The sequence below is a fragment of the Symphalangus syndactylus genome, chromosome 19 (assembly GCF_028878055.3).
Source record: "Symphalangus syndactylus isolate Jambi chromosome 19, NHGRI_mSymSyn1-v2.1_pri, whole genome shotgun sequence".
Classification (NCBI taxonomy): Eukaryota; Metazoa; Chordata; class Mammalia; order Primates; family Hylobatidae; genus Symphalangus; species Symphalangus syndactylus.
In genome coordinates, this window is record NC_072434.2 from 53405065 (window position 1) to 53429275 (window position 24211).

Sequence of the window (24211 nt, forward strand, 5' to 3'; positions counted from 1 at the left end):
TTGGAAAAGGCTTCCTTCCCTTTCTCCCCTTGCATACATACGAAGGATGCCAACATGGCATCGTGTCCCTGCTTTCTTTTAAAACTTATCACTCTGGAATCACAATTTTATTTTTCTTTCCATGTCTGTCTTCCTAACTGAATCTGAAAAAAACGAACTTATTGATTTCTGTATCCCAAGCTCCTTGCACAGTGTCTGGCACATAATAGGTTTTCAGTAAATGTTTACTGAATGAACAACTGAATCAGTGAATCAACAGAAATAAGGATAAACAGGTCCATGCCTTAATAGTTTGAATTTCTAAGTTTGTACTTACATGTGCTAGTGTTTTACCTTATTTTAATCTCTTATGACTCATTCTTCCAGTTCACAAATACTGTGTGCGACAACCACATTTTATTCATTCTACAGCACTCATTTTTCCATATTTAGCTTCTCTAAAATCAGTGCGAATCTTACAATCAATGGTATGTTACAATTAATTGGTATCATTTCCTTTCTTACTTCATGGTATAATAAATAATGGTGCATCTTACAATCGGTGACATCTGAGACTCAGAAGAAATGCAGAAGACAGGAACACCAGGAAGCCTGCTGAGGATACACTGATTGACAAAATAGGGGCAATGCCTTCACTGAGTTTCCTCAATTTTATTAGCTGCAAACAGGAAGAAGATTGAAGCTAGCCACTCTACCTTCCCTCTCACAGCTGTTACTTTACTTGGAATGCCCCCCCTTGGCTTCCCACTGTCTCTACTGCAAGGGTCCGGGGTGCTGCTCCTTAACACTGATCCTAGCATGCTAACAACTCTTTGCCCTTGGCAAGACCTTTGCAAGACTACTATAAACACTTAGGAAGAAACAAAGAAATAAATAGGAAATGAAAAATCTATGCAATACCCTGGCTTACACAGACCTGGCCGGCCAGCATCCAGACTTGTCTCTACTCCAGCCAGCCCCGATGACAAGACAGATTCCCCATGGGGCTGGCCCACATGCTCAGGCGTGGGTTCCTCACTTTTGACTCCCTCTCTGATGAAGAGAGTAATATGATAAAATACATCATCTTACCACCCTACCCACATCCTGATTCCTTTCCAGTAAAACCCAAAGAGGCAGATTTCCACTCTACAGTTGGCCCTGGGTTTGCTCCAGTTCTGGTTTCTGGAAGGAGCCCACCCTTCATGAGAGCCCCCTTCCCATGGAGAATGGAGCTGTATGATTACAGTTAATTCCAACTGCCGCCTGGGTCACAGCTGTAAGCCCAGTGCCTGGCATACAGCAGGAGCTCAGTAAGTCCTTATAACTCGGTGAATGGATGTCTTTAAAATTCATCACTGGGGAAATAAAAAAAGGTACCATGTTTACCATGTATCTGATATTCTGCTAAGCAGCGTGATTACAATGCCTGACCACAATTCTTGAAGACAGTAACTATGATCACTCCCATTTTACTGATGAGGAAATTGAGTCCTAGACAGGTAAAGTAACTTGCTCCAGTATGTCATATTACTAGGCAGTAATATAATTGACAGTAATCCATTCCCTCTGGTTCCATCAGCCCTAACCTTTCTCAGGATGCTCCACTGCCTCCTGCTATTCCTCTATTTACTAAATGCCCATTTGTCAAGGACTCTGCTGGGGGCCTCTGCCTGCTGTGCCTAAGGTTGGCTGGCTCAGAACCCAGGCTGTTCATCTTCAGAGACTAACCCTTCTACAACACCAGGTGGCCTGCTTCTAGCAAAATATGGATTTCTATAACTTATTACCAGGGCACCATGCAAGAAACAGTCAAACCGTCCCAGCGTCGTTCACACACATCACCCAGTTCATGTTTTTCTATGAAATAGATCCTACTTGAATATTTCAGGTTCACCACTTTTCCCATTTATTATAGTTTTAACTGATCTCTGTGATTATTTCCATACCTGGAACCTGAAAGCAGGGATGTTCAAGACCTTGGGCAGCTTCCCTGAAATTCGACCTGTGAGCTCCAGCAAAGGATTTTCTGCATCATAGGTCCCCTGCTCTTCCCCCTCTATGCCCTTTGTTCCTGGGTCACAAATATGATCTGCTGCGTCCTAGACTCCTAATCTTATGCAACCAGTACCCCTTGGCCTCAAAAAGTAAAGTAACTGTAAAGTGGAAAACATTATTCCTTTTTCTAGTTTGTAAAGAAAACAAGGATAAGGATCATCATCGTGTCACTTATTCCCACACAATGCTAATCTCATTCACAGAAACCCAATCAGTTTGGTAAACCTATCACCACTTTATTATACCTCAGCAGGGTGGAGTAATTTGCCCAAAGTGCCACAAACAGTAAATGGCATCAGAATTTGAAGCACAGTCTCTTGTGGCAAGTTTAGGGCTCCTTCCACAACATCCAGCTAAAACTGAAAGCCAAACCCTTTGATTACTTCCTCAATAAGAACAACAAATGCAGCAAGAAATATCTATTGAGCTCTGAGCTGGAGATCACCATGTGACTCCATGATTTCATTTAATCCTTAGAGCAACCCTGTGAGGTAGGCAGTATGAGCCCCATTTCCCAGCTCAGGAAAGTGAGGTTCTCAGATAGGAAGCTGTTTAAAGTTGCATGGTACAGAAGCAGAGGGGCTGGGGTTTGAGGCTAAGGCAGTGTGACTCCAAAGACCGCATTATGAATGGTGAGAGTCAGAACTGGGGTTTCATTTCATTCTTTTTAGGCAAAGATAAATACTCTAAAAAGAAAAACAGCTGTTAGGGATATGGGGAGGGTGGTCAGGCAGAAAGAAATGAGAGCATGGACTGTGGACGGCCAAGAGAAAGAAAAATAACAGAAATTCAAGCTGTGCTGCACACAAGTCCTGAGACATACCTAACTTCTCAGTCTACAAGACATTTCAAAGCACAGAAACAGCCTCCTGTCCAAGTCCTCGGCATGGACTGGACTGACTTTTAGCCCCTATTTATGATCAAAAGACTGTTCTGTATAAATATTTATACAGTTCATTAAATAATAGCCTGTATAAATATTGTTAGAAATGTGCCACAGGAAACCACAGACTTTGTGGCTGATTCTTCAACAAATGTGCAAACTGCTCAAATGCAGTGTGAAAAAAGGAAAAGGGGATCTGGAAATAGAGGGCTGTCCTTTGCAAATGGATTTTAGCAATCCTAAGAAGGGGGTACAAGCTACAAATACTCAGCTAAAAACCGATCATGTGGGGATTGTTCTTTTATACTTTTCCCCTTCTTTCCCTCTGAAGCATCTAAGAGCATTAAGATTGCTGCCTATGATGACAATCTCCCAGGAGTGGATGAGCTTACCCGATTTCTTAAGGAGCCACTCCTCCAGGATTTACTTGGTGACAGTGCACAGAAGCAGTGTCCCGGAAATCTGGAAAGGAATTCAGTATCCTCTTTCAACTTTGATCTTTGGACTTTTCTGGGAGTTGATATACACAAGTCCTGTGCAATTTATTTAGTTAGTTATACTGCAATCAGGGATTTGCTAAGATTGGGAAGAAAAAAGATGAACAATGATAAGCTTGCCCACCTCAGTCTTCTTAACAGAAATGACTGAATATCACTTTCAACAATTCTCACATGCTCTAAGATGGTGGGAAAATTTGAAATGAGAAGGAAAGAGCTGATTTGGCAATAATAGTTCGTTCTCTATGGGCTCTACCAACAATACACAGGAAGAAAAGACCAGCTTGCTAACCAAAACTTTACCTCTAAACATGAAAATTTCTTCAGGCCTCCTCTTCAGTTCTTTTTCAGCCTTTCCCTCCAAGGGGAGACATTTCTAAAAGTTTTAAGGTTGCCAAGACTGGCTCAAAAGAAACCCAAACACTTCCATGGTTCCCCAAACTTTTAGAGTCTGTAGCAATGGCACAACACATTTTTCATCTAGACATACCTGTGGCTTGGCGTAGTCTGTAAAAACGCGTATAAGCATATTTTCAGTCAAGTGCTCATTTTGTGGCATCCAAAAGAAGGAAGGGAGTAAGCAGGGAATCCATTCCCTGAATACTGAGAAGTTGAACCAGGCCCTTATCTAGCTCCTGGAAGAGCAGAACAATCTTTTATTCATCACTGATGTCTAACATCAATGCCTAACAAAGGACCTGGCTTGTCGCAGATCAAGAAAAATTCAAAAGAATCCGAGGAAAAGGAAAAGAGGGGGAAAGGAAAGGGAAGTGTGGTGGGGAGAGGGAAAGAAGGGAAATGGGGGAAAGAAGTGGGGGAAGGAGAGGAGAAAAGAGAAGGGAGGATGGGCAAGGAGGAAACTGAACTGGCAGTTAAGTGGAAGCCTGAGTGATTCACAGATAAGAAACTAAGAAATACCTTGATTGATGGGAGGAGGGGAGAAGGAAAAAAAAAAGCGGACATATACCTTGGCTAACAAATGAATTCTTCCTGCCCCAGAGAAGTCTATTAACATAATGCAGAGAAGGAACAGATTATGAAAATGTCAGTTCTCAGAGACCCAGATGTAAATCCAAAGAAACAAAACACAAACCAACAAAACCCTTTCTCTACTCTGAGGGTCAGCCACTCACACCTGGAATGTTTCCTGTCACCAATTGGAAAGACCTCAAGAGCCCCAGCACCAAGAAGTTCACATGTGGAACCCATGACATGTAGGTTCCTCGAGCCAGCTGGCTAACAGGCTCTGAAGATCCCAGACACCACAGAACATGAGAAAACACCATCACACACATAGTCTCTGAGCCCAGAAGTTCTCAAAAGAAGCTCCAACATGGAGTGCAGAAGTCACCCTGCTAAGCAATGCAGGACTGTGTCTTGACAACTGAGGACATAAGCTAGGTCTGTCTTATGCACCTCTGTATCCCCAGTGCATACACACACAAATAAATTTGGTATGCAGTAGGTACTCAATAAGGAGCTGAAGAATGGAATAACAAATAGTTACAGCATTTGGGAGAAATGAAGGCAATTCTTCTCCACAACACTAAAAAATAAATCAGTATCAGGGTCACCATATTCGATTCAGAATAGGAAACCAGATGCTTGTCCCATCTGTGTCTACCACTGACTCACTTGGGGTAAGTCTCTTCACTGATGTCTCTCTTCACAGGTATGAGACTCATGAATTCTATACAACTATTCCAAGGGGTTGTTGTGAGGATTAAAGGAAATAATGAACACAGAGAGCCCTTTAAAAGGGCAATTCCTTTCTAACCAGAAAGAATCAATGGCACTGGGAGGCACAGAAGGGAAATTTGGGTGTAACAGTATAGCATCAACCCAGACACTCTACAGCCTTCTTACTCAAAGTGTGGGCCTCAAATCAACCTTCACCTCCAACACTGAATCACCTCCTGAAACCCACATCTTTTAAAAAAAATTTTTATTAGGCCGGGTGCAGTGGCTCACGCCTGTAATCCCAGCACTTTGGGAGGCCAGGACGGGCGGATCACGAAGTCAGGAGATCGAGACCATCCTGGCTAACACGGTGAAACCCCGTCTCTACTAAAAATACAAAAAATTAGCCAGGTGTGGTGGCGGGCACCTGTAGTCCCAGCTACTCGGGAGGCCGAAGCAGGAGAATGGCGTGAACCTGGGAGGCGGAGCTTGCAGTGAGCGAGATTGCGCCACCGCACTCCAGCCTGGGCAACACAACAAAGCGAGACTGTCTCAAAAAAAAAAAGAAAAAAATAATTTCCGTAGGTTTTTGGGAACAGGTGGTGTTCGGTTACATGAGTAAGTTCTTTAGTGGTGATATGTGAGATCTGGATGTACCCATCACCCGAGCAGTATACAATGAACTTTGTTTGCAGTCTTATATCCCTCACTCCCTTCCCACTCTTTCCCACTGAGTCCCCAACGTCCATTGTGTCATTCTTATGTCTTTGCATCCTCATAGCTTAGCTCCCACTTACGAGTGAGAACATATAATGTTTGGTTTTCCATTCCTGAGTTGCTGCACTTAGAATAATAGTCTCCAATCCCATCCAGGTTGCCGAGAATGCCATTAATTCATTCCTTTTTATGGCTGAGTAGTATTCCATCGTGTGTGTGTGTGTGTGTGTGTGTGTGTGTGTCTGTATATATATATCTATATCTATCTATATATATACATATATACAGACACACACATATATATACACATATATATATGCATATATATATATATATATATCTCACAGTTTCTTTATCCACTTATTGATTGATGGGCATTTAGGTTGTTTTCACATTTTTGCAATTGCTGACACCCACATCTTTTAATATGTGTTATCTATATCTAGGCATTCTTGCCATATCTAACAGCTTGATTTCCAGTAAACAAATAAATATTAAGTGCTTTCACTATGCCAGGATGCTAGGAATAAGAGGCAGAAAAATACATTATCTCTAATTTTAACAAACTGACAGTCTAATGTTATGGTCTGAATGCTTGTGTCCTCCAAAAATGTATGTGTTGAAACCTAACTCCTAAGGTGATGGTATTAAAAAGTGGGAAGTTTGGGAGATGATGAGGTCATGAAAAAGGAGCATTGATGAACAGGATTAGTATCCTCATAAAAGAGGCCCAAGGAAGACTCTTGCCCCTTCTACCATGTGAGGACGCAGCAACAAGTCAGCAGTTAATGGAGGTACCAGCTTACTGCTTTCATTACTGTTCCAACAGTTCTGACCAACTAGGTCAGAAATTCAGTATTTTTCAGGGTTTTGGGGATCGTTATGCTCTTTACTGAGCCCATTTTTAAAGACTAACAAGAGGAGATTGGAAGAGGGACATGGTATTAAATCAGAAAGACAGTAGAAAAGTTGACTATCCTTTTAAATTTAAAGTTGGATTCCAAAAGGCAGAAAAGACAGAACCTACCAAATCCCCATGCGTGCCTCACAATGTGGCAGCCACAAGAATCCAAACTGAGCCCGTTTTGGATGGTGAACCGTCTTGAATGTTGGCCAAAAACCATCATCTTCCAAGAGCCACACAGATAATGTCCAACAGCAGTCACAAGGGAAACATAAAACCCAAACTTGACTGAAGCCAAATGCACAGAACAGGTCCTAAAGATATCATGGATGAAAAAATCTGACTCATCAAATGACATCCCCAAACTCCACCAACAAACATCCCCTTAAAGAAATTAAACTTCAGATCTCCCATACCATCTTCCATAAAACCCTGCTTACTCCCTCCCAAGGGTTCTGTTCAACCTTGTGTGCCAATAAAGCACATTTACTTGTTTATAATGCCTTCTTCTGTTGACCTACCAAGCCATTCCCTTTACAGAAAAAAGAAGAGGAGAATCCACATTTATAATACCTACCAAAGTATATGTTGTTTCTCCCATCTACATAAGGAAACTGAAATGCCAAAAGAGTCAATATCCTGTTGACAGTCACAAAGCCCTTAGAGGGACAAAGCCATATTAAAGTTCAGGTTTGCCAGAAGCAATTGCAAAAAATGCCAAAATTGACAGATGGGATCTAATTAAACTAAAGAGTTTCTGCAGAGCAAAAGAAACTATCAGCAGAGTGAACAGGCAACTTACAGAATGGGAGAAAATTTCTGCAATCTATCCATCTGACAAAGAACTAATATCCAGAATTTACAAGGAACTTAAGCAAATTTGCAAGACAAAAACAAACAACCCCATCAAACAGTGGGAAAGGATATAAACAGACACTTCTCAAAAGAAGACCATTTACCCAGCCAACAAACATATTTTAAAAAGCTCAACATCACTGATCATTAGAGAAATGCAAATCAAAACCACAACGAGATACTATCTCACGCCAGTCAGAATGGTGATTATTAAAAAGTCAAGAAACAATAGATGCTGGCGAGGCTATGGAGAAATGGGAATGCTTTTACACTGTTAGTGGGAATGCAAATTAGTTCAACCATTGTGGAAGAGTGGAAGGCAGTATGGTGATTCCTCAAGGATCTAGAACCAGAAATACCACTTGACCCAGCAATCCCATTACTGGGTATATACCCAAAGGAATATAAATCACTCTACTGTAAAGACACATGCACACGTATGTTTACTGCAGCACTGTTTATAATGGCAAAGTCATAGAACCAACCCAAATACTTATCAATGATAGACTGGATAAAGAAAATGTGGTACATATATACCATGGAATACTACGCAACCATAAAAAGGAATGAGATTATGTCCTTCGCAGGGATATGAATGAAGCTGGAAGCCAACATCCTCAGCAAACTAACACAGGAACAGAAAACCAAACACCGCATGTTCTCACTCATAAGTGGGAGCTGAACAATGAGATCACATGGACACAGGGAGGGGAACAACACACACTAGGGCCTGCTGGGGGGTGGGGGGACGAGGGGAGGGAACTTAGAGGACCAGTCAATAGGTGCAGCAAATCACCATGGCACACGTATACCTATGTAACAAACCTGCAGGTTCTACACATGTATCCTGGAACTGAAAGTAAAATATTGAAAAAAAAAAAAAAAAAAACCTTTAAAAAAAAAAAAAAATTCAGGTTATAAGCCAGAGCTGAACTCTTTCTACCACTCCTGAAATGACTTGGCTTTCCACACTAACCAAGCTGCCTGTGTCCTGGGCACACACAGAATGAAGTTTCAAATCTGTTAATCCTGTGAAGCCTTCTCAGATGATCATTAGAAATGCCTTCTTTATGATCCAGTTAATATAGACTACCTGATGTCACGATAAATCCTACTGTGGGAAACATTAGATATTAACTGAAAACGCTCTGCCCCCTACCTTCCTTGTATGAGCACAATGTATTGTAATGCAGTAATAAGGGGAATTACTGGGTTGTGGAGGAGGAGAGGATTATTAATATATAAAATAGTCAAATATCTCTTAAAATAAAAAGACCCTAAAAAACTTTCTTCCTCTGCAGAGTTCTAGCAGCATTATGAGCAAGCCTTCTACATGGCTTGTGGCTGAAGCACCATGCTCCTCTTTGGAGCAGTCTCCCTCCCAAGCAGGGGGCTCCATTTAAATAGGAACACACACCGAGGAGAGAAGGATGATGGAGAGAGGGTCCACTCGACAAGTGAATCAACAGAGTCAGTCCATCTTCTACAAACCCAACGGACACCCGAGTTCCCTAAATGCAGACATTTAAATGTGATAGTTTCTTACTCCTGTGCCCGGACCCTGGAGACAGAAAGGGAGATAGTGGGGGGACAGGGGGAGTCATTTCCTAATTCTAAATGCAGAGATATTTCATTTTAATCCCTAATATGCCAATTACAAAACTAGGCCCATAATGGGGAAATGATATGCAAATTTAGTGATTTGTTCTTACAGACTCCTTTTGAAATGTGAATTCCTGACCTCTGTTTGAGTTCTGAATAATTTAAACATATAGTTTCTCCCCTCATTGCTTTCTTCTTCAAGAGGTTGCTGTTGATTTGCTGACATAATTAACTATGAAATGATTTTCTACAGAACCAGACCTTCAAAGCAATGCTATTATCATTAGCATATTGGCCGAAATCCACAGTTTTTCCCAGAAAGTCACTCAAATTAAAACAACAAAAGAACCCACCAACCTTACTGACTGCTGTAAGATCTCGGCAAATTCAGGAGGAGCTGAGGACAGTATCAGGTAAAGCAACAAAATCCATTCTCCATGCGATCATGCAAAATTCCCTCCTCAGAGACAATGCCAAGCCACAGATGGGTTGAAGTCTTTGGCCCACTCTTATGTTTACCAGTTTATGAAGCCTGGTCTGGTAGCTTTTTTTTTTTTTTTTTCTCACTCTGTCACCCATGCTGGAGTGCGGTAGTGCAATCTCCACTCACTGCAGCCTCTGCCTCTCAGGTTTCAAGCAATTCTCTTGCCTCAGACTCCCAAGTAGCTGGGATTACAGGCACACACCACCACACCCAGCTAATTTGTTTTTGTATTTTTAGTAGGGACAAGGTTTTGCCATGTTGCTCAGAATGGTCTCGAATTCCTAGCCTTAAGTGATCTGCCCACCTTGGCCTCCCAAAGTGCTGGAATTACAGGCAAGAGCCACCACGCTTGGCCCTGGTCTGGCAGCTTTAAGGCCGAAGGTGAAAGGACTAAAGAATGAATTATTTGGAGATTAAACATTAGACTTGACCATTCCACAAACATGGCTCTGTCAAAAGTACCACGAACCAAAGTACAAGCTTAAACAGCACCAATGCTTCTTTGCCCAAAATAAAGCTCAATATCTTTATTTGACTCACAAGGACCTCTAAGCTCAGGCCCCTGCCTGCCTCTCTAACCTTAGCTCCCTGCCTCTCTCCCTAACCTCAACCTTCATACTTCAATGCTACAAAACTACTAGAAACTATTCAAAGGAAGGCTTGGTGCTTTTGTTCATACTGTTCCCTCTACCTGTAATGCAAAGAACACAAACTTATAGTTCATAGAAAAATACATAGGAATCTTTCAACTCACAAATAGTGTAGGAATATAAATCAAAACAACACTAAGATATAATTTTACACCTAACAAATAAGAACTTGAAAATTTTGATAATACCCACTGGCAAAAGTGTTGGGAAACAGGCTATTTCATACACTTTTCATAGAAGAGTGATCCTATCTTTGATAGAATAATTTAGTACTATCTATCCATTTTTAAAATCAAGTCTTTTACCCAACAGTTTGACTTCTAAGAATTTATCTTCTAAGAATTTATGCACTGACTCACCATAAAGATACAAAAAAACATCCACCACAACCTTTTTTTGTAAATGCAAGAACGTACCCACAAACACCCTGGAAGCAAATTACATGATTATTAATAGGAGACTTCTAAAATTGATACATCAGTAGCTGTTGAATGAGAAAAAAAGAAAGCTGCTAATTATATATTATTAACTAAAAAAGCAAGTTCTTAGATGATACAGTATGACCCCATTTGTATTATTTTTTAATAAAGAATAGAGCAAAAGCTTTATTTTCTTCATGCAATACAGTGGTTCTCAAAGTTTTATTTTCTCAAATTTTAACAGGGTCATTCGTGGTCTCTAGAAGAGCAGCAGCATTAGTATCACCAGGGAACTTGGTAGAAATTCAAAGTCAGGCCCCCTTCCAGCTCCAATGACTCAGAAACACTGGGGTGGGTTTCAGCAGTCTGTGCTTTAAAAAGGCCTCCAGGTGATCCTGGTGGATGCTAGAGTTTGAGAACCACTGTACTGTATAAAGACCTATCATAAAAGATTTCAGGAAACACACACAAAACCTGCTTACTGCAATGACATCCAGCAAAAAGAAATATAGTGGAGGTTTGGAGGCCATTTACCTGTCCCTCTCTGTGCTGTCTGAATGTTCTCAATGAGCAGCTATTACAGTAATAGGAAGGAAGACCTTCTCTGTATTGAGTTGAACTGTGCTTAGTATAGCTTCTACCCTCTAGTCCTAATTTTTATCCCAAAGGATCATCCAAACAGCCTTTTCTACCCTTATACATGGGCTACCCTTTCAAATGTTTTAAGACGACTCTCATGACCTCCTGTTGGGTCTTCTTTTCCCATGCTATACATTTTCAGTTCCTGTAACTTTCCTCCATGACATGGCTTTTTTTCCACAATAAAAAGAGAAGCAGCAGCATTAAGAGGCGCTGACCATATTTAACTAGAATGATCTTCAGTCACCCATGTTTCCACATGACACTGCATGGAAATGAGGTAAGCTGGGCTAGCTGCACATGGTAAGCACATAGGAAGTCTTCCTTTTCCCTCTACCTTCCTGGAGGCCCCCTGGATGCAACACATGCTGGGACACATCACTGGCCCATCCAGCCCAGCATCCAATCTCTGACAAGGATGAGTTGTTCTTAATAGGAACAAACTATCTATAGTTTGTTCTAACTAACTAACATAAAAAATAATCTGCTCTTTAAGGGAGAAGGGAAACGGAGCTGGGGCTTCTTCACAAACTGTCTTTGAAGGGGAACTTTGAGGTAATCCTTGTCAAATACACTATTCTTCCCTTAAGGGTTCACTAGAATTAGTGTTATCTGTGTTTTGTCACTATGTACCTTCACATGAATCCAAATGCTTTTTAGGCTTACTTATATTTTGAGCCAACCCTCATCTTACATCAATAAATTTCTTATGAACATTTACTCTGTGCAAGATGTGGTGCCAGTGACTTACTAGATGGCCTTGCTAATCTTTTCTGCAACTTTTAGATGGGAAACCAAGATTCTGAGCAGTTAGGTCACCTGTTAGGGTCATAGAGTCAGTGAATAACAGAGAAGGATTTCAATCCTATGTTCTTTCTACTATGTCACATGACAATTTTTTAAAGATCCTAACAATAGCCTTATTCAAATGTCAAAGCTGCCACGTAATTCTACAATCCCAATATTTGGTTAACTAGATGGAGTTTGATCTGTCTAAATCACTCTTGATTTTTTTTTTTTTTTTTTTTTTTTTTTTGAGACAGGGTCTCACTCTATCACCCAGGCTGGAGTGTAGTGATGCAATTATAGCTCATTGTGGCCTCGACCTCCTGGGCTCAGGCGATTCTCCCATCTCAGCCTCACGAGTAGCTGGGACTACAGGCATGCACCATCATGACACAATAATTTTAAATTTTTTATACAGATGGCGTTTTGCCATGTTGGCCAGGCTGGTCTCGAATTCCTGGGCTCAAGCTATCCTCCCACCTCGGCCTCCCAAAGTTCTGAGATTACAGACATGAGCCACCATGCTTGGCCTCATTCTTCATTTTATAGACTTTGTCTTCTCAATTTTCATCTTGCAATATCCAGTCAGTAACCAAGTCCTTTCCTAATCTCTCTCCCATAGCCTGTTTAGCAGAATCCAAGCTATTCAGCTCTCAGCATAGTCTGCAATGGGTTTCAGTGTAGCTCAGCCCCAAATCTAGATGGTCAAGGGACTGGTAATATATTTGGCCTGAACAATTTTTATTTGATTTTCCTATCCTTCCTAAGCCCACTCTATACATATGTCACTGTATATTCCTCCCCAACTATGTATCCATTCTCTACCTTCTCTCCCTGCTATCTGTCCTGGGGACAATAATCTGGATCTCCAAGACTCTCTAATCCTCTGTCTTCTAGTTGGGTTTGAGCAATGGAGAGCTCTAGCTGAAGCCTCAAAGGAAGGAGGAGAGTAAGGTCAGGCCTCCTTTCCTGTAGAGTTGGCCTGGGCCAGCTGCTTCTCTTGGGCTAAAATAACAGATCCTCTCCAGGCAGCCTTCTCCACACGATTTCTCCTTTTGGGTTCTGGTAACCAGTCCTTCCCTCACACCTTTGGGTCTAAGGATGTAACAGTCTTACTGTTACCAGACCCAGGCATTCAGGCTGCCCTCACTTACTCAATAGTTCTTTTATTGAAAATTATCCTAATTTAGGTATAGCTTATGTTTTTCCCTCTGACATACTTTCTTCACCATGCTCTTAGCACCTTGAAGTGGTAAAAGTTCCCCTTTATTACTGGTACCTAAGTACCTCAAAAATCCCCTCCTCACATCTTCAAATAGTCCCTTCTTTAAATTTTCCTCAAAAATTCTAGTTGAATGCTTCCAATTCCAGCCAAGATGCAGTAACAGGAACCATATTTACCTCCCTGCTTAAAACAATGGGGAAGAAAATAGAAAACAAAGATTCTCATGACATTGGACATCAGGCAACAGAGTCATCACACAGAGATGGGAAAAAACGAGATAAGTCCTTCAATGGCTCAAGTTTAATCCCTGGGAAATGTCTGCAGACTGTGGCACAAAAAGGAGGAACACAGGCCAAGCCCAGCAGTCTCCCTGAGTTGAGGAGCCAGAGCTGAAAGTCTGTGGAGAACAAAAAGGCTAGAATCTTGGGCAAGAGAGGAGAGAGCTGCACAGAAGAAGAATGCCAGAGAATTGCAAAGGTACTCCCCAAGTATTCAGGAGAGTACTAATCATCCATACTAATGCATCTATATGTGGAAACAATCTGAGGCAGAAGCACCAAAAAGGATTAGAGAGAACAAATCAGTGGGCTTCAAGTAAGGCCAGGAATAGTTCTATTCATAACAGCCAGAGTAGAAAGCCTCATAACTCACAGGGAATTGGGTAGAGTATAAATTCTACCAAGCATTTAAAGAATTAATAAAATTCTTCTTGAACTCTTATAAAAAATTAAAGAGGAAGGAATACTTCCACACTCATTTTATGAGGCCAGCGTTATCATTACCCTTAAACTAAAGCTAGACAAGGACATTATGAGAAAAGATAATTACAGGCCAATATCCACAATGAACACAGATGCAAAAATCCCCAATAAAATACTAGCAAACCAAATTCAACAGCACATTAAGAAGATCATTCACCATGATCAAGTAAGTAACTATCCTTGTAATGCAAGGATGGTTCAACATATGCAAATCAATAAATGTGATACACTACATTCACAGAACAAAGGATAAAAATACTATCATCTCAATAGATTCTGCAAAAGTATTTGACAAAATTCAACATACTTTCACAATAAAAACTATCAAAAATTAGATACAGAAGGAATCCACCTCAACATTATACAGACCATATATGACAAGCCCAAAGCCAATATGATACTCAACATTAAAAAGCTGAAAGCTTTTCCTTTAAGATCAGGAATAAGAGAGAATGCCCACTCTTACCACTACTATTCAGCACAGTATTGGAAGTCCTAGCTAGAGCAACTACAAAAGAAAACTAAATGAAAGGCATCCAAATTGGAAAGGAAGGGATAAAATTGTCTGTTTACAAATGACATGATGTTATATATAGAAAACCATCCAAAGACTCCAAAAAACTGTTAGAATAAATTAAATCAATAAATCTGTAGAATAAAAAATCAACATAACAAAAATCAGCTGCATTTCTATTCACTAACAATGAACTACCCCAAAAAGAAATTAACAATCTCACTGAGAAGGGCATCAAAAAGGAAAAAATACTTAGGAAAAAATTTACCAAGGAGGTGAAAGATTTGTATATTGAAAACTATAAACTTATGATGAAAGAAACTGAAGATGACATACAAATATATGGAAAGATATCCACATTCACAGATTGGTAGAAATAATATTGCTAAAACAACCATACTACCCAAAGTGATCTACAGATTCAAAGTAATTCCTATCAAAATACCAATGGCATTTAAAAAAAAAAAATAGAGAAAAACAATCCTAAAATGCATATGGAACCACAAAAAACTCCAAAGAGCTAAAGCAATCTTGGGAAAGAACAAAGCTAGAGACATCACACTTCCCAATTTCAAATTATATTACAAAGCCATAATAATCATAACAATATGGTGCTGGAACAAAAAGAGACACATACACTAATGGAACCAATAGAAAACCCAGAAATAAACTACTCATACACAATCAACTACCCTTTGACAAAAGCAACAAAAATACACAATGGGGAAAGGAAGTCTCTTCAATAAATAGTGTTGGAAAAACTGGATAGTCACATGCGAAAGAATGAAATTGAACTCTTACACTATACACAAAAATCAACTCAAAATGGATTACAGATGTAAACATAAGACCTGAAACCTTAAAGCTCCTAGAAGAAAACAGACAAAAAACTCCTTGACATTGGTCTTAGCAATGATTTTTTGGATATAACATCAAAAGCATGAGCAATAAAAGCAAAAATAAACAAGTGAGGCTACATCAAAGTTTCTGCACAGCAAAGGAAACAATTGAGAAAATGAAAAAGTAACCTCTAAAAGAGAAAATATTTACAAATCATATACCCCAATAAGGGCTTAAAATCCAAAATATATTTTTAAAAAGGTATACAACTCAAAATAAGTAACTTTATTTTTTTTAATGGGCAAAGAACTTGAATAGACATTTTCCCAAAGATGACATACAAATGCCTAATAGGTATATGAAAACATGCTCACCCATGACTAATCATCAGCAAAGTGTAAATCAAAAGCACAATGAGAAATCATTTCACACCTATTAGAATAGCTATTATCAAAAGTCAAAGAATAAGTATTGATGAGAATATGGAGAAAAGGGAACCATTGTACACTGTTGGTAGGAATGTAAATTGGTACAGCCATTATGGCAAACAGTGCAGACGTTCCTCAAAATAATAAAAATAGAACTACCATATGATATAGTAATCTTACTTCTGGATATATATCCAAAAGAAATGAAATCACTACTTGGTGTAATAGCTGTACTCCCATGATCATTGCAGCATTAATCACAATAACTAAGATATGAAAACAAACTTAATGTCCACAGATGGGTGAATGGATAATGAAAATGTCATACATATATATGCAATGGAATATTATTCAGTCTTAAAGGTTCCTGCCATTTGCCACAATACCGATGAACTTAAGAGTACAACATCCTACTGAAATAAGCCAGAAACAGAAAGGCAAACACTGCATGATATTCCTTATATGAAGAATCTAAAAAAGTCCAACTCATAAAAACAGAGAGGAGAATGGTGGTTACCAGGGATTGAGGAAATGGGGAAATGTTGGCCAAAGAATACAAACTTTCAGTTATTAGAAAAATTTCTGGAGATCTAATGTACAACATAGTGATTACAGTTGATAATTTACTGTATACTTAAAATGTGCTAAAAGAGTAAATCTTAAGTGTTCTCACCACACCAAAAAAGAGTACATGAGGTGATGGATATAATTAGCTTGATTGTGGTAATCATTTCACAATGTATATCAAATTGCGTTGCACACCTTGAGCATGTACAGTTTTTACTCATCAATTATATCTCAATAAAGCTGGGGGAAAAGGAAATGGATAACCTGAACAATCCTATATCTATGTAATCAAACGACCTTGTATTTAACCTCCTGTCCCCAAAACAACAACTCCAGGCCCTGACGGCTTCACTAGTGAATCCTACTAAACAGGGTTTTTTTTTTTTTTGGAATTGTGAATGGCTTTATTTTTTAAAACTTATTTAATAAGATTCAATTAAACTTTCAATAAACTGAATAAAGTTCAATTTTATTTAAATACTTTAGGTTTGCATTTTTTATATTAATAAATTGTTTTTTTTTCTAATCCTCTTTCCTCCGACCCCCTCAAGTAGATCTAACCCTCAAGTAGATCTCAGTGTCTGTTGTTCCCCTCTCTGTGTCCATTTGTTCTCATTGTTTAGCTCTCACTTATAAATGAGAACATGCAGTATTTTTGGTTTTCTGTTTCTGTGTTAGCTGGCTCAGGATAATGTTCTCCAGCTTGCTCCATCCATGCTGCTGTAAAGGACATGATCATGTTCTTTTTTATGGCTGCATAGTATTCCATGGTGCATATGTACCACATTTTCTTTATCCAATCTACCATTGACGGGCATTTGGATTGATTCCATGTCTTTGCTATTGTGAATAGTGCTGCCATAACATTTAAGAAACAAAAATACCAATTCTACATAATCTCTTCCAGAAAAAAACAAAATGGAAGAAATACTTCCTAATTCATTCTACGAGGCCAGATTTACCGAGAGGTCAGGTATTTCGATGATACAAGAAAACTATAGATCAATATCCATCATAAGGATGGATACAAAAATTCTCCAAACTTCAGCTAATAAAATTCAGCAATATAAAAAAAGGATAATATGCCCTGACCAATAGGGTTTATCTCAGGAACACAAGATTTAACACTGGAAAAATAAATAAATAAATGTAATTCACCACATTAAGAATCTTTTTTAAAAATATAAATGATCAGCCGGGCGCAGTGGCTCACACCTGTAATCCCAACACTTTGGGAGGCCGAGGCAGGCAGATCACCTAAGGTCAGGAGATCAAGACCAGCCTGACCAACATGGAGAAACCCCATCTCTACTAAAAAAAAAAAAAAAAAAGAAAGAAAAATACAAAATTAGCCAGGTGTGCTGGCACATGCCTGTAATCCCAGCTGCTTGGGAAGCTGAGGCAGGAGAATCGCTTGAACCTGGGAGGTGGAGGTTGCAGTGAGCCAAGATCATGCCATTGCACTCCAGCCTGGGCAACAAGAGCGAAACTCCATCTCAAAAAAAAATGAATGATCACAACAGTTACAGGAAAAACAACAAAATTACAACATCCATTATTCCTTTAAAAAAATTCTCAGTAAAGTAGGAATACAATGAAACTTCCTAAACCTAATAAAGCATATCTACAAAAGATATACAACTAGCATCATGCATCATACTTAATGATGAAAAAATGAATGCATCTCCCTCAGGTGAGAAAGAAGGCAAGATGTCAGCTCTCATCAGTTCTATGCAAAGCAATGGTTCTGGCTAGTGGAATACAGCAAGAAAAATAAAAGGTAATCTCATTGGAAAGGAAGTAAAACTATATTTACAGATGACAGGATCACCTAAATAGAAAATCTGATGGCATCTACAAAAAAGCTCTTAGAAATAATAAGTACATTAGCAAGATTTCAGGATACACGATCAATATACCAGTAACAAGAAAACAACTGGAAATTAAATTTTTAAAATACATAAAATTTTAATGTCATTTACAATATCATCAAAAAATAGGAAATACCTACAGATAATCCAACAAAGATGTGTAAGACCTACATATTGAGAGCTACAAAATATTGCCTAGAGAAATAAGGAAGACAGGAAGACTTAAATAACTGAACAGATATACTGTGTCCACGGGTCAGAAGACTTGGTATTTCAAATGTCAATTCTCCCCCCAAATTGATGTATACATTCAATACAGTTCCAGTTAAAGTCTAAATAGGCCTTTATTTTGAAATGGACGAAGTGATTATAAAATTCATATGGAAATAGAACCTAGAATAATCAAAACAAATTTTAAAAAGAACAAAATTAAAGGACTTATACTAGCTGATTTCAGTACTTATTACAAAGCTGTATTTATCAAGACTATGTGGTATTGGCATTAAAATAGACAAGAGATCAACCGAACAAAATAAAACACAAAATTGGGCCAATGTATACATGGTAAACTGATTTTTGAACAAAGGTGCAAAGGCAATTCAATTAAGATAGGCTTTTCAGCAAATGGTGCTGGAACAAGTGGATAGCCACATGCAAAAAAAAAAACTTGATTCCATATTTCATGTCTATTACAAAAATTACCTTAAAACCAAAAATGACAAAACTTCTTTTAAAAATAGGAGGCATATTTGAGACCTTAGGTTAAGCAAAGATATCTTAGATAAAACACAAAAAGCATGATCCATAAAAAAATCAGATTGGTAACATTTATTTAACCAAAATTATAAATTAGACTTCATCAAAATTAAGAACTCTGTTTTCAAAAGACACTGTTGAGACAAGCATCAAAATAAGAGAAAATATTTGCAAGTTACACGTGATAAAGAACTTACGATAAGAATAAAGAATTCTCAAAGCTCAATAAAAAGAAAATAAAAGGCTCATTTTTTAAAATGGACGAAAGATTTAATACATACTTTACCTTAAGGGGTACACAAAGAGGAATTAAAAAGGGCACAAGCAATCTTTGGGGTTATTAGGTATGTTCTTTTGATGGTCATGATGGTTTTCATAGATATATGCATATAACAAAACTTGTCCAAGTAGACTCTCAATACGTACAGTTTATTGGATGTCAATTACTCCTCACTAAATCTGCTACAAAATAGCCCACTCAAGAACACCTACTGACGACTACATTCCTTCTTATCCCTACATTCAATCAGTAATTAATTTCCATTAGATATGAGCTATAAATTTCTCTTCAAAGAATATGTATGTTCAATTCTTTTCTACTTTTAAACTTAACATCCTCATAAAGCAAGCTTTTTCGATCACCTGCTCCACCCAGACTCACTGACTCATTCCAATTACCTGCTCATTCTCCACCCTGACTCATTCCGATTTCCTGCTCTGTCATAACCATTTCTCCCGCCAAACCACTCACCCCATCATGCTTTAAATTAGCCAATTGGAATTAGTTTAGCCTGTGCAGTCTAACCCTAGCTAATAGGGGAACGACACAGCAGCAGGGGCCACGTGCGTCAGGAATAAGACCCACCCCCCCCCACCCCCCCCACCCCCGGGTCCTCTCCCTTGTCCAGGTGTGCGCTCACCATTGCTCCATCTGTGAGGGCTTTTCCTTCTATAGAAGTAAATGGCCTTGCTGAGAAGAAAAAAAGAAAATTTGATATTCAAGTGCTATTTCTTTTGTGGCACCAAAACTTTGTAACACTCCTAACCATTCTATTTTCCTAATCTCTCTCTATTCCCATAACTATTACCCTAACACGTCTCTCACCTATATTACTACAATTACCTCTCTCCAGGCTTCGCCAATCCAATTCATTCTCCAAACTGCAGCCAGAATTAATTTTCTATAACATAAACCGGTTCATATAATCCCTCGCCCTTTCTCCAGCCCACTCATACTTAGGCTTTGGAACTTGGCTCCAGTATTCCCTTCCGGGAAGTCCTCCCCAAATGGCTTCCCCATGTTGAGCCATTTGCCCTTCTCTCAACTCCTGGGAGTCTTCCGCATACCTTTTCACTGTACTCATCTCACTATCATATAATCTTCCTCATGAAAGTGGATTGAAGCAAACTGGATGAAAGCTTGAAAGCAGAGACCAAGTCTTATTCATCTGCACTTTCCCAGAGACCACCACAGTTCTGGGCCCAAAGTATGTGGACAAGATGAGTGAACAAATGAATACATGAAGAACTGATTTGGATGATCTCTTACACCACCTGGGTTGATTCGATGTCCCTCCATTACAAAAAGGTGGGCGGGTGAGAGGGTAAGTGATCTCTGTAGCACGTTCTGGTAAAATAATCATTTCAAATCCCCCTGGGGGTGGGGGTAGGGGGTTCCACTCTGGCTAGGAGATTAAGGGCAAGATTCATTACCTCAAATTGTTTTAAGAACCAGCTGGTAATTGACTGTGATTTAAACTATTTAAATCAATAAGTGAAAGGTTGGGTAAAGGGAACTATTTAAATTAATAAGTGAAAGGTTAGGAAAAGGGAACCAAATTCCAGGAAAAGACAAGGCCCACAGCAAAAACTAACACCGCCTGGAAGGCCCAGCCTCCTCCCAGTAAACTTCTTAATTTTATCCAGAAAGACATGGCTCTCCACCCTCCGGGGTTATGCCCTTCTCCCAGCACACATGTTTTGATTTCCAAATCCAGCAAGGCAGGCTCCCACCTCCCTCCCCCTCAAAATTGATCTCCAGGCCCAGCTGACCCCCTCTGATCTGTTCCACCAATCATCCTTAATAACAATGCTCTGAGCCTCCCACTAGGAGATCCTCCAAGAGCCAGGCCAGTGGCCATCAGGTCAAGAGCCAAGCATGAGGGCCCCATTAGCAGGAGACTCCCAGAAGACGAAGCGGCAGTCATCTGGCTGGAAAATCCAGCAAGCAAGTTAAAAAGGAAAAAAATCAGGACATACACGTGGTGGATCATAGAAAAAAAAGAGGAAAAGCAAGCAAAAACTATACAAAGCAAAACTCTACCATTTAAATAACAGCCACAAAATAAAAGACTTTCCCTTCTTTAATTCTGATTTACAATTCAAAAGAATAAGCACCTCACCCCTCCTGGTCTCACACTTTAAAATTTAACCTAAGGATAACTGCTTTTCAGACTTTGGTCATGTCATGACTGGCTCTTCAGGGAAGAAATTTGTGTTAAGACACAGAAGTGCTTTCGTGGAAAACAGCCCATGATGAGGGAAATTCACCATTTTGCACCTTGTCAAATTTTTTTTTTTTTTTTGGTGAGACGGAGTCTCCCTCTGTCCCCCAGGCTGGAGTACAGTGGCGCGATCTCAGCTCACTGCAAGCTCCGCCTCTTGGGTTCACGCTATTCTCCTGCCTCAGCCTCCAGAGTAGCTGGGACTACAGGCGCCCGCCACCACGCCCGGGTAATTTTTTTCTATTTTTAGTAGAGACGGGGGTTTCACCGTGTTAGCCAGGATGGTCTCGATCTCCTGACGTGGCCCACCCGCCTTGGCCTCCCAAAGTGCTGGGATTACAGGCGTGAGCCACCTAGCCCGGCCCCTTGTCAACCTTTAAATAAAAAGGAAACGGCTAAAAATGAAAGGATACCCCTAGGCCTTTCTACTCAGGATAACTGTAACCAAACAGCATTATCTCATCTAAACTCAGGTGTGCCTCAAACAGTATCACAAGTGCTGGAAGCGTTTAAAGCTACAAGCAACACTAGCCTAAAAATGCCTTCGGTAGCCAGACGTGAATTAAAGGCTCCTCAAATGCCAGGAAAATGTCCTACGAGGGTAAGGGGAGGAGAGAAAGAGTACTGAATATAGTTAAGTGGGCACTGATTGGAGAGGAAGCAGCACGGGTTCCAGACACCTAACGGGCAGCCTTGGGGATGCAGTCAAGACCGACCCTTCCCTTCCCTTCCCTTGAGTGGCCGGACGCCTCACCCAGAAGAGGACACAGGGGACTCAACAACGTCTCGGGAGCAACGGCCCGGCGGGTGTGAGACTAAGCGGCCAGAGGAGGAGGAAGGGGAGGAGGAGGCAACGACTGCAGGGAAGGAGAAGGAACGGCCAGGCCGGGTTGGAGAAGCCTCTTACTGGGCGTGCGCGCTAAGAGCCTGCGAACCAGCAAAAGCCCCCAGGGCCCACGTGGGACTGAGAGGCGGGTCACTTACAGTACTTGTCCAACTGAAATTACATTTTAGCTAGACGGATTCTGCACGTAGCCGCGCCGAGCCCCACGGCGCCTGAGCAGGGCAGTCCCGGGGGCGGCTACAGCCCCGCCTCGCGCGCGGCCCCGCTCCCGCCGGCGCGGCCCCTGTAAAGCGCGGCCTGATTGGCCCTTTGAACCGGGCGTGGGATTGGCCGTCGCCTGCCCACCCCGTGGCTCTAGCCAACCGCGGGCAGGGCTGGGCAAGGCGGGAGGAGCGCGGACCCAAGACCGGCTACGTTGCGTCTGTTCAGGCTGCAAGTTCCCGGCTGTGGGGACTCACCTTGCGGAGCTCACCCAGGCGGACTCTCCGCAGCACCGGATGGGTGTGTGTGTCAGACCGTTTACTAACCACCAGGACTGTTGTAGGCGACTGTAAGAAATAAGAATATTGCATGGTTACAATTCTTGAATGCTTACCTTGTGTCTCGTTCCTTACTCTTTACAGAAATTTTCTAATCCCGTGGCCAACTCCCATACTTCAACGTATGACGTTCTGTAAATCTACAAAACAGATGGGTCCCTGCCTTTGAGAAGTTTTTACAATTTAGTGGGTACTAGACACCGACCTCATTTAATTCTCACGTGCTTTCCCTTTCTAATAAGCTGCATTTTATGTATCCCTATTCCACAGATGTGGGGAATCCGAAATTTTTAGCTTTTACTGGGACACACAGCTAGCAAGCAACTAAAGCGAGAATTCCAACCTGAGCTCCAATCCGAACTATTTTCATAAAAGGCAGGATCCCAGGCTGAGGGAGTTCGAGGTTTGGGAGACAGTTTAGCAGTCGCTGAGTCCAAATATGTTTTCCTAGAAAAGGAAACTGAGATCCAGGAAAGGGAAGTGATTTTCCAAAGACACACCTGTGAAAGGTAATAATTTCACTGAACTGATCTTAAGCGGCAGGTGCACTAAGATTGTCTGCTATCTTCACAACAACCCCGAAGTAAGTAAGTGCTCTTATCTTGGTCTTACAGGTGAGGAGAACAGCCCCGTGAGGCTGAGGCCACACAATTAGCCCCAGTCTTTGCACTGCAACTCTACCAGGGATCCTGGTTTGGCTCATTTTCTCTCTTCTGCAGCACGATTGTTCACCTTTTCATTGCCAGCAACAAATCCAAAGACCTAGCTATAGACTCGTTGGAATCTGTTACTTAGCAGCTGTGTGAATCAAGTGTTCAGTGGGAATAATGATATTAAGATTATTCATCTTACCTTTTCAGAACATTATGAAGAACAAATGTGGTAAGACATATGAAAATGCTTTGTAAAGTGTTAGATGCTTAATACACAGAAGACATTGCTTCCAGATCTGCTTCAACGTACCCCAAGAATGGAATAAGTGGAATATTCTGGTTTCATGAACTGTGGCAAGGGGGTCTCATCTTGGCTAGACTTGAATAAGTGGTTTTGTTGCCTGGCCTCTGTGGATGGCTCTTTCTCTAGGCTTTTGTGTTTTTGATCTTTTATCTTTAGGAGCTCCAGCAGCCATGTTGAACCAAGAAAGGACCTCAGGAATGAAACCCACAGACAGCAAAGCAACAAAGTGAAAGAGGCGTGGGTTCCTAATGC

At 40.5% G+C, this 24211-nt stretch overlaps 1 protein-coding gene across 21 annotated transcripts in view; it reads right to left on the minus strand.

Annotated features, from left to right (window-relative positions):
• FGGY (FGGY carbohydrate kinase domain containing) overlaps positions 1 to 22739 on the minus strand; it is a 456399-nt gene extending 433660 nt beyond the window's left edge. For 15 of the 21 annotated variants that reach the window (XM_055235132.2, XM_063613860.1, XM_063613875.1 and 12 more), the window contains exon 1: positions 22604 to 22739. The gene's annotated coding sequence lies outside the window, so the exon portion shown is untranslated. Of the gene's footprint in view, positions 1 to 3907; positions 4053 to 20035; positions 20086 to 22373 lie in introns of all 21 variants that reach the window. The other 6 variants (XM_055235133.2, XM_063613862.1, XM_055235138.2 and 3 more) reach the window with 3 other exon arrangements.
• Between the last annotated feature and the right edge of the window lie 1472 nt (positions 22740 to 24211).